The sequence below is a fragment of the Chiloscyllium punctatum genome, chromosome 46 (assembly GCF_047496795.1).
Source record: "Chiloscyllium punctatum isolate Juve2018m chromosome 46, sChiPun1.3, whole genome shotgun sequence".
NCBI classification, from domain to species: Eukaryota; Metazoa; Chordata; class Chondrichthyes; order Orectolobiformes; family Hemiscylliidae; genus Chiloscyllium; species Chiloscyllium punctatum.
Genome location: NC_092784.1, coordinates 49,153,530 through 49,170,537, shown reverse-complemented (window position 1 = coordinate 49,170,537; position 17,008 = coordinate 49,153,530). Strand labels below are relative to the sequence as shown.

Here is a 17,008-nt window from a genome sequence, read left to right as displayed (position 1 = left end):
ATTGTGTGGGTTTTGATGGAGATGATGTGGGTATTGATGGAGATGATGTGGGTTTTGATGGTGTGGGTTATGATGGAGATGGAGTGGGTTTTGATGGTGGTGATGTGGGTTTTGATGGAGATGGTGTGGATTTTGATGGTGATAGCGTGTGTTTTGATGGTGATGATGTGGGTTTTGATGGAGATGATGTGGGTATTGATGGAGATGATGTGGGTTTTGATGGTGTGGGTTATGATGGAGATGGTGTGGGTTTTGATGGAGATGGTGTGGGTTTTGATGGTGGTGATGTGGGTTTTAATGGAGATGGTGTGGGATTTGATGGTGATAGCGTGTGTTTTGATGGTGATGATGTGGGTTTTGATGGAGATGGTGTGGGATTTGATAGAGATGATGTGGGTTTTGATGGAGATGGTGTGGGTTTAGATGGTAATTGTGTGGGTTTTGATGGAGATGATGTGGGTATTGATGGAGATGGTGTGGGTTTAGATGGTAATTGTGTGGGTTTTGATGGAGATGATGTGGGTATTGATGGAGATGATGTGGGTTTTGATGATGTGGGTTATGATGGAGATGGAGTGGGTTTTGATGGTGGTGATGTGGGTTTTGATGGAGATGGTGTGGATTTTGATGGTGATAGCGTGTGTTTTGATGGTGATGATGTGGGTTTTGATGGAGATGATGTGGGTATTGATGGAGATGATGCGGGTTTTGATGGTGGTGATGTGGGTTTTAATGGAGATGGTGTGGGTTTTGATGGTGATAGCATGTGTTTTGATGGTGATGATGTGGGTTTTGATGGAGATGGTGTGGGTTTTGATGGTGATGATGCGGGTTTTGATGATGACAGAGTGGGTTTTGATGGTGAAGGTGTGTGATTTGATAGAGATGGTGTGGTTTTTGATGGTGATGATGATGTGGGTTTTGATGATAATGATGTGGGTTTTGATGATGATGATGTGAGTTTTGATGGAGATGGTATAGGTTTTGATGGTGATGGTGTGGGTTTTGATGGTGATGATGTGGGTTTTGATGATGATGATGTGGGTTTTGATGATGATGATGTGAGTTTTGATGGTCATGATGTGGGTTTTGATGATAATGATGTGGGTTTTGATAGAGATGGTGCGGGTTTTGATGGAGATGGTGTGGGTTTTGATGGAGATGGTGTGGGTTTTGATGATGAAGATGTGGGTTTTGATGGAGATGGTGTGGGTTTTGATGATGGTGGTGTGGGTTTTTATGGTGATGAAGTGGGTTTTGATAGAGATGATGTGGGTTTTGATGGAGATGATGTGGGTTTTGATGGTGTGGGTTATGATGGAGATGATGTGGGTTTTGTTGGAGATGGTGTGGGTTATGATGGAGATGGTGTGGGTTTTGATGGTGATGATGTGGGTTTTGATGGTGATGATGATGTGGGTTTTGATGATAATGATGTGGGTTTTGATAGAAATGGTGCGGGTTTTGATGGAGATGGTGTGGGTTTTGATGGAGATGGTGTGGGTTTTGATGATGAAGATGTGGGTTTTGATGGAGATGGTGTTGGTTTTGATGGTGATGTTGTGGGTTTTGATGGTGATGGTGTGGGTTTTGATGATGAAGATGTGGGTTTTGATGGAGATGGTGTGGGTTTTGATGGTGATGGTGTGGGTTTTGATGGTGAAGATATGCATTTTGACGGTGATGATATGTGTTTTGATGAAAATTGTGTGGGTTTTGACGGAGATGGTGTGGGTTTTGATGGTGATGGAATGGGTTTTGATGGAGATGATGCTGGTTTTCATGGTGAAGATATGGTCTTTGATGGAAATGATATGTGTTTTAATGATAATTGTGTGGGTTGTGATGGTGAAGATATGGGTTTTGACGGTGATGATGTGGGTTTTGATGGAGATGATGCTGGTTTTGATGGTGAAGATATGGTCTTTGATGGAAATGGTGTGGGTTGTGATGATGATGGTGTGGGTTTTGATGATGATGATATGGGTTTTGATGACGATAATGTGGGTTTTGATGGAGATGGTGTGGGTTTTGATGGTGATGATGTGGGTTTTGATGGTGAAGATATGCATTTTGACGGTGATGATATGTGTTTTGATGATAATTGTGTGGGTTTTGTTGGAGATGGTGTGGGTTTTGATGGTGATGGTATGGGTTTTGATGGAGATGATGCTGGTTTTCATGGTGAAGATATGGTCTTTGATGGAAATGATATGTGTTTTAATGATAATTGTGTGGGTTGTGATGGTGAAGATATGGGTTTTGACGGTGATGATGTGGGTTTTGATGGAGATGATGCTGGTTTTGATGGTGAAGATATGGTCTTTGATGGAAATGGTGTGGGTTGTGATGATGATGATGTGGGATTTGATGGTGATGAAGTGGGATTTGATGGTGAAGATATGAGCTTTGGTGGAGATGGTGTGGGTTTTGATGGCGATGGTGTGGGTTTTGATGATGATGATATGGGTTTTGATAGAGATGGTGTGAGTTTTGATGGAAATGATGATATGGGATTTGAAGATGATGATGTGGGTTTTGATGATGATGATGTGGGTTTTGATGGTGATGATAATGATGTGGGTTTTGATGGTGATGGTGTGGGTTTTGATGATGATGATATGGGTTTTGATGACGATAATGTGGGTTTTGATGGAGATGGTGTGGGTTTTGATGGTGATGATGTGGGTTTTGATGATGACGGAGTGGGTTTTGATGGTGATGGTGTGTGATTTGATAGAAATGGTGTGGGTTTTGATGGTGATGGTGTGTGATTTGATAGAGATGGAATGGGTTTTGATGGTGATTGTGTGGGTTTTGAAGGAGACGATGTGGGTTTTGATGGAGATGGTGTGGATTTTGATGATGGTGATGTGGGTTTTGATGACGATGGTGTGGGTTTTGATGGTGATGATGTGGGTTTTGATGGAGATGGTGTGGGTTTTGATGGTGATGATGTGGATTTTGATGATGGTGATGTGGGTTTTGATGGTAATGGTGTGGGTTTTGATGGAGATGATGTGTGTTTTGATGGTAATGGTGTGGGTTTTGATGGAGATGATGTGGGTGTTGATGGTGATGGTCTGGGTTTTGATGGAGATGGTGTGGGTTTTGATGGAGATGATGTGTAGTTTGATTATGATGATGGTGTGAGTTTTGATGATGATGGTGTGGGTTTTTATGGTGAAGAAGTGGGTTTTGATGATGATGATGTGGGTTTTGTTGGCGATGGTGTGGGTTTTGATGATGATGATGATGATGTGGGATTTGACGGTGATGGTGTGGGTTTTGATGGAGGTGATGTGGTTTTGATGGAGATGATGTGGGATTTGATGATGATGATGTGGATTTTGATGGAGATGGTGTGGGTTATGATGGTGATGATGTGGGTTTTGATGATGATGATGTGGGTTTTGATAGAGATGGTGCGGGTTTTGATGGAGATGGTGTGGGTTTTGATGGAGATGATGTGGGTTTTGATGGTGATGGTGTGGGTTTTGATGGTGATGATGCGGATTTTGATGATGATGATGTGGGTTTTAAAGGAGATGGTGTGGGTTTTGATGATAATTGTGTGGGTTGTGATGGTGAAGATATGGGTTTTGATGGTGATGATGCTGGTTTTGATGGTGAAGATATGGTCTTTGATGGAAATGGTGTGGGTTTGATGATGATGATGTGGGATTTGATGGTGATGAAGTGGGATTTGATGGTGATGAAGTGGGATTTGATGGTGAAGATATGAGCTTTGGTGGAGATGGTGTGGGTTTTGATGGAGATGGTGTGGGTTTTGATGGCGATGGTGTGGGTTTTGATGGTAATGGTGTGGGTTTTGATGGAGATAATGTGGGTTTTGATGGTGATGATGTGTGTTTTGATGGTGATGGTGTGGGTTTTGATGGTGATGATGTGGGTTTTTTTGGAGATGATGTGGGTTTTGATGGTGATTGTGTGGGTTTTGAAGGAGACGATGTGGGTTTTGATGGAGATGGTGTGGATTTTGATGATGATGATGTTAGATTTGACGGTGATGGTGTGGGTTGTGATGGAGATGATGTGGGTTTTGATGGAGATGATGTGGGTTTTGATGGTGTGGGTTATGATGGAGATGGTGTGGGTTTTGATGGTGATGATGTGGGTTTTGATGGAGATAGTGTGGGTTTTGATGGTGATTGTGTGGTTTTGAAGGAGACGATGTGGGTTTTGATGGAGATGGTGTGGATTTTGATGATGATGAAGTGAGATTTGACGGTGATGGTGTGGGATTTGTTGGTGATGATGTGGGTTTTGATGATGATGGTGTGGGTGTTGATGGAGATGGTGTGGGTTTTGATGGTGATGGTATGGGTTTTGATGGAGATGATGTGTGTTTTGATGGAGATGATGTGGGTTTTGTTGATGGTGTGGGTTTTGATGGTGATGGTGTGGATTTTGATGGTGAAGGCGTGGGTTTTTATGGTAATGAAGTGGGTTTTGATGGAGATGGTATAGGTTTTGATGATGATGATGATGTGGGTTTTGATGGTGATGATGTGGGTTTTGATGGAGATGGTGTGGGTTTTGATGGAGATGGTGTGGATGTTGATGTTGATGGCGTGGGTTTTGAAGGTGATGATGTGGGTTTTGATGGAGATGATGTGGGTTTTGATGGACATGGTGTGGGTTTTGATGGAGATGGTGTGGATGTTGATGTTGATGGCGTGGGTTTTGAAGGTGATGATGTGGGTTTTGATGGAGGTGGTGTGGGTTTTGATGGTGATGATGTGGGGTTTGATGATGACGGAGTGGATTTTGATGGTGATGGTGTGTGATTTGATAGAGATGGAATGGGTTTTGATGGTGATTGTGTGGGTTTTGAAGGAGACGATGTGGGTTTTGATGGAGATGGTGTGGATTTTGATGATGATGATGTTAGATTTGATGGTGATGGTGTGGGATTTGTTGGTGATTGTGTGGGTTTTGATGATGATGGTGTGGGTGTTGATGGTGATGATGTGGATTTTGATGATGGTGGATGTGGGTTTTGATGACGATGGTGTGGGTTTTGATGGTATTGGCGTGGGTTTTGATGGAGATGATGTGTGTTTTGATGGTAATGGTGTGGGTTTTGAGGGAGATGATGTGGGTTTTGATGGAGGTGGTGTGGGTTTTGATGGAGATGATGTGGGTTTTGATGATGATGATGATATGGGATTTGACGGTGATGATGTGGTGTTGATGGTGGTGGTCTGGGTTTTGATGGAGATGGCGTGGGTTTTGATGGTGATGATGTAGGTTTTGATGGAGATGGTGTGGGTTTTGATGATGATGGTGTGGGTTTTTATGGTGAAGAAGTGGGTTTTGATGATGATGATGTGGGTTTTGTTGGAGATGGTGTGGGTTTTGATGATGATGAAGTGGGTTTTGATGGTGTGGGTTATGATGGAGATGGTGTGGGTTTTGATGGTGATGATGTGGGTTTTGATGGAGATCGTGTGGGTTTTGATGGAGATGATGTGGGTTTTGATGATGACGGAGTGGGTTTTGATGGTGATGGTGTGTGATTTGATAGAGATGGCGTGGGTTTTGATGGAGGTGTTGTGGGTTTTGATGGAGATGATGTGGGTTTTGATGGTGATGATGTGGATTTTGATGGTGATGATGTGGGTTTTGAAGATGATGGTGTGGGTTTTGATGGTAATGGTGTGGGTTTTGATGGAGATGATGTGGGTTTTGATGGAGGTGGTGTGGGTTTTGATGGAGATGATGTGGGTTTTGATGGAGGTGGTGTGGGATTTGATGGTGATGATGTGGGTGTTGATGGTGATGGTCTGGGTTTTGATGGAGATGGCATGGGTTTTGATAGAGATGATGTGGGTTTTGATGGAGTTGGTGTGGGTTTTGATGGTGATGATGTGGGTTTTGTTGGAGATGGTGTGGGCTTTGTTGATGGTGTGGATTTTGATGGTGATGATGATGTGGGATTTGACGGTGATGATGTGGGTTCTGATGATGATGATGTGGGTTTTGATGGAGATGGTGTGGGTTTTGATGGTGATGGTGTGGAGTTTGATTATGATGATGGTGTGGGTTTTGATGGAAATGGTGTGGGTTTTGATGATGATGATGTGGGTTTTGCTGGAGATGGTGTGGGTTTTGATGGTGATGGAGTGGGTTTTGATGGTGATGGTGTGTGATTTGATAGAGATGATGTGGGTTTTGATGGAGATGATCTGGGTTTTGATGGTGTGTGTTATGATGGAGATGGTGTGGGTTTTGATGATAATGATGTGGGTTTTGATGATGATGGTGTGAGTTTTGATGGAAATGATGTGGGTTTTGATGATAATGATGTGGGTTTTGATGGAGATGGTGTGGGTTTTGATGGAGATGATGTGGGTTTTGATGGTGATGGTGTGGGTTTTGATGGTGAAGATATGCATTTTGACGGTGATGATATGTGTTTTGATGATAATTGTGTGGGTTTTGACGGAGATGGTGTGGGTTTTGATGGAGATGGTGTGGGTTTTGATGGTGATGGTATGGGTTTTGATAGTGAAGACATGGGTTTTGACGGTGATGATGTGGGTTTTGATGGAGATGATGTTGGTTTTGATGGTTAAGATATGGTCTTTGATGGAAATGGTGTGTGTTTTGTTGATGATGATGTGGGATTTGATGGTGAAGGTATGAGCTTTAGTGGAGATGGTGTGGGTTTTGATGGCGATGGTGTGGGTTTTGATGATGAAGATGTGGGTTTTGATAGAGACGGTGTGGGTTTTGATGGAAATGATGATGTGGGAATTGACGATGATGGTGTGTGTTTTGTTGATGATGATGTGGGATTTGATGGTGAAGGTATGAGCTTTGGTGGAGATGGTGTGGGTTTTGATGGCGATGGTGTGGGTTTTGATGATGAAGATGTGGGTTTTGATAGAGACGGTGTGGGTTTTGATGGAAATGATGATGTGGGAATTGACGATGATGGTGTGGGTTTTGATGGTAATGGTGTGGGTTTTGATGGAGATGATGTGGGTTTTGATGGAGGTGGTGTGTGTTTTGATGGAGATGATGTGGGTTTTGATGGAGGTGGTGTGGGATTTGACGGTGATGATGTGGGTGTTGATGGTGATGGTCTGGGTTTTGATGGAGATGGCATGGGTTTTGTTAGAGATGATGTGGGTTTTGATGGAGTTGGTGTGGGTTTTGATGGTGATGATGTGGGTTTTGTTGGAGATGGTGTGGGCTTTGTTGATGGTGTGGATTTTGATGGTGATGATGATGTGGGATTTGACGGTGATGATGTGGGTTCTGATGATGATGATGTGGGTTTTGATGGAGATGGTGTGGGTTTTGATGGAGATGGTGTGGGTTTTGATGGTGATGGTATGGGTTTTGATAGTGAAGACATGGGTTTTGACGGTGATGATGTGGGTTTTGATGGAGATGATGTTGGTTTTGATGGTTAAGATATGGTCTTTGATGGAAATGGTGTGTGTTTTGATGATGATGATGTGGGATTTGATGGTGAAGGTATGAGCTTTGGTGGAGATGGTGTGGGTTTTGATGGCGATGGTGTGGGTTTTGATGATGAAGATGTGGGTTTTGATAGAGACGGTGTGGGTTTTGATGGAAATGATGATGTGGGAATTGACGATGATGGTGTGGGTTTTGATGGTAATGGTGTGGGTTTTGATGGAGATGATGTGGGTTTTGATGGAGGTGGTGTGGGTTTTGATGGAGATGATGTGGGTTTTGATGGAGGTGGTGTGGGATTTAACGGTGATGATGTGGGTGTTGATGGTGATGGTCTGGGTTTTGATGGAGATGGCATGGGTTTTGATAGAGATGATGTGGGTTTTGATGGAGTTGGTGTGGGTTTTGATGGTGATGATGTGGGTTTTGTTGGAGATGGTGTGGGCTTTGTTGATGGTGTGGATTTTGATGGTGATGATGATGTGGGATTTGACGGTGCTGATGTGGGTTCTGATGATTATGATGTGGGTTTTGATGGAGATGGTGTGGGTTTTGATGGTGATGGTGTGGAGTTTGATTATGATGATGGTGTGGGTTTTGATGGAAATGGTGTGGGTTTTGATGATGATGATGTGGGTTTTGCTGGAGATGGTGTGGGTTTTGATGGTGATGGAGTGGGTTTTGATGGTGATGGTGTATGATTTGATAGAGATGGTGTGGGTTTTGATGGTGATGGTGTGTGATTTGATAGAGATGTTGTGGGTTTTGATGGTGATTGTGTGGGTTTTGAAGGAGACGATGTGGGTTTTGATGGAGATGGTATGGATTTTGATGATGATGATGTTAGATTTGACGGTGATGGTGTGGGTTATGATGGAGATGGTGTGGGTTTTGATGGTGATGATGTGGGTTTTGATGGAGATAGTGTGGGTTTTGATGGTGATTGTGTGGGTTTTGAAGGAGACGATGTGGGTTTTGATGGAGATGGTGTGGATTTTGATGATGATGATGTGAGATTTGACGGTGATGGTGTGGGATTTGTTGGTGATGATGTGGGTTTTGATGATGATGGTGTGGGTGTTGATGGAGATGGTGTGGGTTTTGTTGGTGATGGTATGGGTTTTGATGGAGATGATGTGTGTTTTGATGGAGATGATGTGGGTTTTGTTGATGGTGTGGGTTTTGATGGTGATGGTGTGGATTTTGATGGTGAAGGCGTGGGTTTTTATGGTAATGAAGTGGGTTTTGATGGAGACGATGTGGGTTTTGTTGGAGATGGTGTGGATTTTGATGATGATGATGTTAGATTTGACAGTGATGGTATGGGTTTTGATGGAGATGATGTGGGTTTTGATGGTGTGGGTTTTGATGGAGATGGTGTGGGTTTTGATGATGATGATGTGGGTTTTGATGGAGATGGTGTGGATTTTGATGGTGATGGCGTGTGTTTTGATGGTGATGATGTGGGTTTTGATGGAGATGGTGTGGGTTTTGATGGAGATGATGTGGGTTTTGATGGAGATGGTGTGGGTTTTGATGGAGTTGGTGTGGGTTTTGATGGAGTTGGTGTGGGTTTTGATGGTGATGATGCGGGTTTTGATGATGACAGAGTGGGTTTTGATAGTGATGGTGTGTGATTTGATAGTGATGGTGTGGGTTTTGGTGGTGATGGTGTGGGATTTGATAGAGATGATGTGGGTTTTGATGGAGATGGTGTGGGTTTAGATGGTAATTGTGTGGGTTTTGATGGAGATGATGTGGGTATTGATGGAGATGGTGTGGGTTTAGATGGTAATTGTGTGGGTTTTGATGGAGATGATGTGGGTATTGATGGAGATGATGTGGGTTTTGATGGTGTGGGTTATGATGGAGATGGAGTGGGTTTTGATGGTGGTGATGTGGGTTTTGATGGAGATGGTGTGGATTTTGATGGTGATAGCGTGTGTTTTGATGGTGATGATGTGGGTTTTGATGGAGATGATGTGGGTATTGATGGAGATGATGTGGGTTTTGATGGTGTGGGTTATGATGGAGATGGTGTGGGTTTTGATGGAGATGGTGTGGGTTTTGATGGTGGTGATGTGGGTTTTAATGGAGATGGTGTGGGATTTGATGGTGATAGCGTGTGTTTTGATGGTGATGATGTGGGTTTTGATGGAGATGGTGTGGGATTTGATAGAGATGATGTGGGTTTTGATGGAGATGGTGTGGGTTTAGATGGTAATTGTGTGGGTTTTGATGGAGATGATGTGGGTATTGATGGAGATGGTGTGGGTTTAGATGGTAATTGTGTGGGTTTTGATGGAGATGATGTGGGTATTGATGGAGATGATGTGGGTTTTGATGATGTGGGTTATGATGGAGATGGAGTGGGTTTTGATGGTGGTGATGTGGGTTTTGATGGAGATGGTGTGGATTTTGATGGTGATAGCGTGTGTTTTGATGGTGATGATGTGGGTTTTGATGGAGATGATGTGGGTATTGATGGAGATGATGCGGGTTTTGATGGTGGTGATGTGGGTTTTAATGGAGATGGTGTGGGTTTTGATGGTGATAGCATGTGTTTTGATGGTGATGATGTGGGTTTTGATGGAGATGGTGTGGGTTTTGATGGTGATGATGCGGGTTTTGATGATGACAGAGTGGGTTTTGATGGTGAAGGTGTGTGATTTGATAGAGATGGTGTGGTTTTTGATGGTGATGATGATGTGGGTTTTGATGATAATGATGTGGGTTTTGATGATGATGATGTGAGTTTTGATGGAGATGGTATAGGTTTTGATGGTGATGGTGTGGGTTTTGATGATGATGGTGTGGGTTTTGATGATGATGATGTGGGTTTTGATGATGATGATGTGAGTTTTGATGGTCATGATGTGGGTTTTGATGATAATGATGTGGGTTTTGATAGAGATGGTGCGGGTTTTGATGGAGATGGTGTGGGTTTTGATGGAGATGGTGTGGGTTTTGATGATGAAGATGTGGGTTTTGATGGAGATGGTGTGGGTTTTGATGGTGATGAAGTGGGTTTTGATAGAGATGATGTGGGTTTTGATGGAGATGATGTGGGTTTTGATGGTGTGGGTTATGATGGAGATGATGTGGGTTTTGTTGGAGATGGTGTGGGTTATGATGGAGATGGTGTGGGTTTTGATGGTGATGATGTGGGTTTTGATGGTGATGATGATGTGGGTTTTGATGATAATGATGTGGGTTTTGATAGAAATGGTGCGGGTTTTGATGGAGATGGTGTGGGTTTTGATGGAGATGGTGTGGGTTTTGATGATGAAGATGTGGGTTTTGATGGAGATGGTGTTGGTTTTGATGGTGATGTTGTGGGTTTTGATGGTGATGGTGTGGGTTTTGATGATGAAGATGTGGGTTTTGATGGAGATGGTGTGGGTTTTGATGGTGATGGTGTGGGTTTTGATGGTGAAGATATGCATTTTGACGGTGATGATATGTGTTTTGATGAAAATTGTGTGGGTTTTGACGGAGATGGTGTGGGTTTTGATGGTGATGGAATGGGTTTTGATGGAGATGATGCTGGTTTTCATGGTGAAGATATGGTCTTTGATGGAAATGATATGTGTTTTAATGATAATTGTGTGGGTTGTGATGGTGAAGATATGGGTTTTGACGGTGATGATGTGGGTTTTGATGGAGATGATGCTGGTTTTGATGGTGAAGATATGGTCTTTGATGGAAATGGTGTGGGTTGTGATGATGATGGTGTGGGTTTTGATGATGATGATATGGGTTTTGATGACGATAATGTGGGTTTTGATGGAGATGGTGTGGGTTTTGATGGTGATGATGTGGGTTTTGATGGTGAAGATATGCATTTTGACGGTGATGATATGTGTTTTGATGATAATTGTGTGGGTTTTGTTGGAGATGGTGTGGGTTTTGATGGTGATGGTATGGGTTTTGATGGAGATGATGCTGGTTTTCATGGTGAAGATATGGTCTTTGATGGAAATGATATGTGTTTTAATGATAATTGTGTGGGTTGTGATGGTGAAGATATGGGTTTTGACGGTGATGATGTGGGTTTTGATGGAGATGATGCTGGTTTTGATGGTGAAGATATGGTCTTTGATGGAAATGGTGTGGGTTGTGATGATGATGATGTGGGATTTGATGGTGATGAAGTGGGATTTGATGGTGAAGATATGAGCTTTGGTGGAGATGGTGTGGGTTTTGATGGCGATGGTGTGGGTTTTGATGATGATGATATGGGTTTTGATAGAGATGGTGTGAGTTTTGATGGAAATGATGATATGGGATTTGAAGATGATGATGTGGGTTTTGATGATGATGATGTGGGTTTTGATGGTGATGATAATGATGTGGGTTTTGATGGTGATGGTGTGGGTTTTGATGATGATGATATGGGTTTTGATGACGATAATGTGGGTTTTGATGGAGATGGTGTGGGTTTTGATGGTGATGATGTGGGTTTTGATGATGACGGAGTGGGTTTTGATGGTGATGGTGTGTGATTTGATAGAAATGGTGTGGGTTTTGATGGTGATGGTGTGTGATTTGATAGAGATGGAATGGGTTTTGATGGTGATTGTGTGGGTTTTGAAGGAGACGATGTGGGTTTTGATGGAGATGGTGTGGATTTTGATGATGGTGATGTGGGTTTTGATGACGATGGTGTGGGTTTTGATGGTGATGATGTGGGTTTTGATGGAGATGGTGTGGGTTTTGATGGTGATGATGTGGATTTTGATGATGGTGATGTGGGTTTTGATGGTAATGGTGTGGGTTTTGATGGAGATGATGTGTGTTTTGATGGTAATGGTGTGGGTTTTGATGGAGATGATGTGGGTGTTGATGGTGATGGTCTGGGTTTTGATGGAGATGGTGTGGGTTTTGATGGAGATGATGTGTAGTTTGATTATGATGATGGTGTGAGTTTTGATGATGATGGTGTGGGTTTTTATGGTGAAGAAGTGGGTTTTGATGATGATGATGTGGGTTTTGTTGGCGATGGTGTGGGTTTTGATGATGATGATGATGATGTGGGATTTGACGGTGATGGTGTGGGTTTTGATGGAGGTGATGTGGTTTTGATGGAGATGATGTGGGATTTGATGATGATGATGTGGATTTTGATGGAGATGGTGTGGGTTATGATGGTGATGATGTGGGTTTTGATGATGATGATGTGGGTTTTGATAGAGATGGTGCGGGTTTTGATGGAGATGGTGTGGGTTTTGATGGAGATGATGTGGGTTTTGATGGTGATGGTGTGGGTTTTGATGGTGATGATGCGGATTTTGATGATGATGATGTGGGTTTTAAAGGAGATGGTGTGGGTTTTGATGATAATTGTGTGGGTTGTGATGGTGAAGATATGGGTTTTGATGGTGATGATGCTGGTTTTGATGGTGAAGATATGGTCTTTGATGGAAATGGTGTGGGTTTGATGATGATGATGTGGGATTTGATGGTGATGAAGTGGGATTTGATGGTGATGAAGTGGGATTTGATGGTGAAGATATGAGCTTTGGTGGAGATGGTGTGGGTTTTGATGGAGATGGTGTGGGTTTTGATGGCGATGGTGTGGGTTTTGATGGTAATGGTGTGGGTTTTGATGGAGATAATATGGGTTTTGATGGTGATGATGTGTGTTTTGATGGTGATGGTGTGGGTTTTGATGGTGATGATGTGGGTTTTTTTGGAGATGATGTGGGTTTTGATGGTGATTGTGTGGGTTTTGAAGGAGACGATGTGGGTTTTGATGGAGATGGTGTGGATTTTGATGATGATGATGTTAGATTTGACGGTGATGGTGTGGGTTTTGATGGAGATGATGTGGGTTTTGATGGAGATGATGTGGGTTTTGATGGTGTGGGTTATGATGGAGATGGTGTGGGTTTTGATGGTGATGATGTGGGTTTTGATGGAGATAGTGTGGGTTTTGATGGTGATTGTGTGGTTTTGAAGGAGACGATGTGGGTTTTGATGGAGATGGTGTGGATTTTGATGATGATGAAGTGAGATTTGACGGTGATGGTGTGGGATTTGTTGGTGATGATGTGGGTTTTGATGATGATGGTGTGGGTGTTGATGGAGATGGTGTGGGTTTTGATGGTGATGGTATGGGTTTTGATGGAGATGATGTGTGTTTTGATGGAGATGATGTGGGTTTTGTTGATGGTGTGGGTTTTGATGGTGATGGTGTGGATTTTGATGGTGAAGGCGTGGGTTTTTATGGTAATGAAGTGGGTTTTGATGGAGATGGTATAGGTTTTGATGATGATGATGATGTGGGTTTTGATGGTGATGATGTGGGTTTTGATGGAGATGGTGTGGGTTTTGATGGAGATGGTGTGGATGTTGATGTTGATGGCGTGGGTTTTGAAGGTGATGATGTGGGTTTTGATGGAGATGATGTGGGTTTTGATGGACATGGTGTGGGTTTTGATGGAGATGGTGTGGATGTTGATGTTGATGGCGTGGGTTTTGAAGGTGATGATGTGGGTTTTGATGGAGGTGGTGTGGGTTTTGATGGTGATGATGTGGGGTTTGATGATGACGGAGTGGATTTTGATGGTGATGGTGTGTGATTTGATAGAGATGGAATGGGTTTTGATGGTGATTGTGTGGGTTTTGAAGGAGACGATGTGGGTTTTGATGGAGATGGTGTGGATTTTGATGATGATGATGTTAGATTTGATGGTGATGGTGTGGGATTTGTTGGTGATTGTGTGGGTTTTGATGATGATGGTGTGGGTGTTGATGGTGATGATGTGGATTTTGATGATGGTGGATGTGGGTTTTGATGACGATGGTGTGGGTTTTGATGGTATTGGCGTGGGTTTTGATGGAGATGATGTGTGTTTTGATGGTAATGGTGCGGGTTTTGAGGGAGATGATGTGGGTTTTGATGGAGGTGGTGTGGGTTTTGATGGAGATGATGTGGGTTTTGATGATGATGATGATATGGGATTTGACGGTGATGATGTGGTGTTGATGGTGGTGGTCTGGGTTTTGATGGAGATGGCGTGGGTTTTGATGGTGATGATGTAGGTTTTGATGGAGATGGTGTGGGTTTTGATGATGATGGTGTGGGTTTTTATGGTGAAGAAGTGGGTTTTGATGATGATGATGTGGGTTTTGTTGGAGATGGTGTGGGTTTTGATGATGATGAAGTGGGTTTTGATGGTGTGGGTTATGATGGAGATGGTGTGGGTTTTGATGGTGATGATGTGGGTTTTGATGGAGATCGTGTGGGTTTTGATGGAGATGATGTGGGTTTTGATGATGACGGAGTGGGTTTTGATGGTGATGGTGTGTGATTTGATAGAGATGGCGTGGGTTTTGATGGAGGTGTTGTGGGTTTTGATGGAGATGATGTGGGTTTTGATGGTGATGATGTGGATTTTGATGGTGATGATGTGGGTTTTGAAGATGATGGTGTGGGTTTTGATGGTAATGGTGTGGGTTTTGATGGAGATGATGTGGGTTTTGATGAAGGTGGTGTGGGTTTTGATGGAGATGATGTGGGTTTTGATGGAGGTGGTGTGGGATTTGATGGTGATGATGTGGGTGTTGATGGTGATGGTCTGGGTTTTGATGGAGATGGCATGGGTTTTGATAGAGATGATGTGGGTTTTGATGGAGTTGGTGTGGGTTTTGATGGTGATGATGTGGGTTTTGTTGGAGATGGTGTGGGCTTTGTTGATGGTGTGGATTTTGATGGTGATGATGATGTGGGATTTGACGGTGATGATGTGGGTTCTGATGATGATGATGTGGGTTTTGATGGAGATGGTGTGGGTTTTGATGGTGATGGTGTGGAGTTTGATTATGATGATGGTGTGGGTTTTGATGGAAATGGTGTGGGTTTTGATGATGATGATGTGGGTTTTGCTGGAGATGGTGTGGGTTTTGATGGTGATGGAGTGGGTTTTGATGGTGATGGTGTGTGATTTGATAGAGATGATGTGGGTTTTGATGGAGATGATCTGGGTTTTGATGGTGTGTGTTATGATGGAGATGGTGTGGGTTTTGATGATAATGATGTGGGTTTTGATGATGATGGTGTGAGTTTTGATGGAAATGATGTGGGTTTTGATGATAATGATGTGGGTTTTGATGGAGATGGTGTGGGTTTTGATGGAGATGATGTGGGTTTTGATGGTGATGGTGTGGGTTTTGATGGTGAAGATATGCATTTTGACGGTGATGATATGTGTTTTGATGATAATTGTGTGGGTTTTGACGGAGATGGTGTGGGTTTTGATGGAGATGGTGTGGGTTTTGATGGTGATGGTATGGGTTTTGATAGTGAAGACATGGGTTTTGACGGTGATGATGTGGGTTTTGATGGAGATGATGTTGGTTTTGATGGTTAAGATATGGTCTTTGATGGAAATGGTGTGTGTTTTGTTGATGATGATGTGGGATTTGATGGTGAAGGTATGAGCTTTAGTGGAGATGGTGTGGGTTTTGATGGCGATGGTGTGGGTTTTGATGATGAAGATGTGGGTTTTGATAGAGACGGTGTGGGTTTTGATGGAAATGATGATGTGGGAATTGACGATGATGGTGTGTGTTTTGTTGATGATGATGTGGGATTTGATGGTGAAGGTATGAGCTTTGGTGGAGATGGTGTGGGTTTTGATGGCGATGGTGTGGGTTTTGATGATGAAGATGTGGGTTTTGATAGAGACGGTGTGGGTTTTGATGGAAATGATGATGTGGGAATTGACGATGATGGTGTGGGTTTTGATGGTAATGGTGTGGGTTTTGATGGAGATGATGTGGGTTTTGATGGAGGTGGTGTGTGTTTTGATGGAGATGATGTGGGTTTTGATGGAGGTGGTGTGGGATTTGACGGTGATGATGTGGGTGTTGATGGTGATGGTCTGGGTTTTGATGGAGATGGCATGGGTTTTGTTAGAGATGATGTGGGTTTTGATGGAGTTGGTGTGGGTTTTGATGGTGATGATGTGGGTTTTGTTGGAGATGGTGTGGGCTTTGTTGATGGTGTGGATTTTGATGGTGATGATGATGTGGGATTTGACGGTGATGATGTGGGTTCTGATGATGATGATGTGGGTTTTGATGGAGATGCTGTGGGTTTTGATGGAGATGGTGTGGGTTTTGATGGTGATGGTATGGGTTTTGATAGTGAAGACATGGGTTTTGACGGTGATGATGTGGGTTTTGATGGAGATGATGTTGGTTTTGATGGTTAAGATATGGTCTTTGATGGAAATGGTGTGTGTTTTGATGATGATGATGTGGGATTTGATGGTGAAGGTATGAGCTTTGGTGGAGATGGTGTGGGTTTTGATGGCGATGGTGTGGGTTTTGATGATGAAGATGTGGGTTTTGATGGAGATGATGTGGGTTTTGATGGAGGTGGTGTGGGTTTTGATGGAGATGATGTGGGTTTTGATGGAGGTGGTGTGGGATTTAACGGTGATGATGTGGGTGTTGATGGTGATGGTCTGGGTTTTGATGGAGATGGCATGGGTTTTGATGGAGATGATGTGGGTTTTGTTGATGGTGTGGGTTTTGATGGTGA

The 17,008-nt window shown here is 43.1% G+C and overlaps 1 protein-coding gene across 5 annotated transcripts in view; it reads left to right on the top strand.

Moving 5' to 3' along the window:
* LOC140467911 (E3 ubiquitin-protein ligase RNF220-like) overlaps nt 1-17,008 on the top strand; it is a 162,226-nt gene that overhangs the window by 24,588 nt on the left and 120,630 nt on the right. The gene's annotated exons all lie outside the window — the stretch shown is intronic.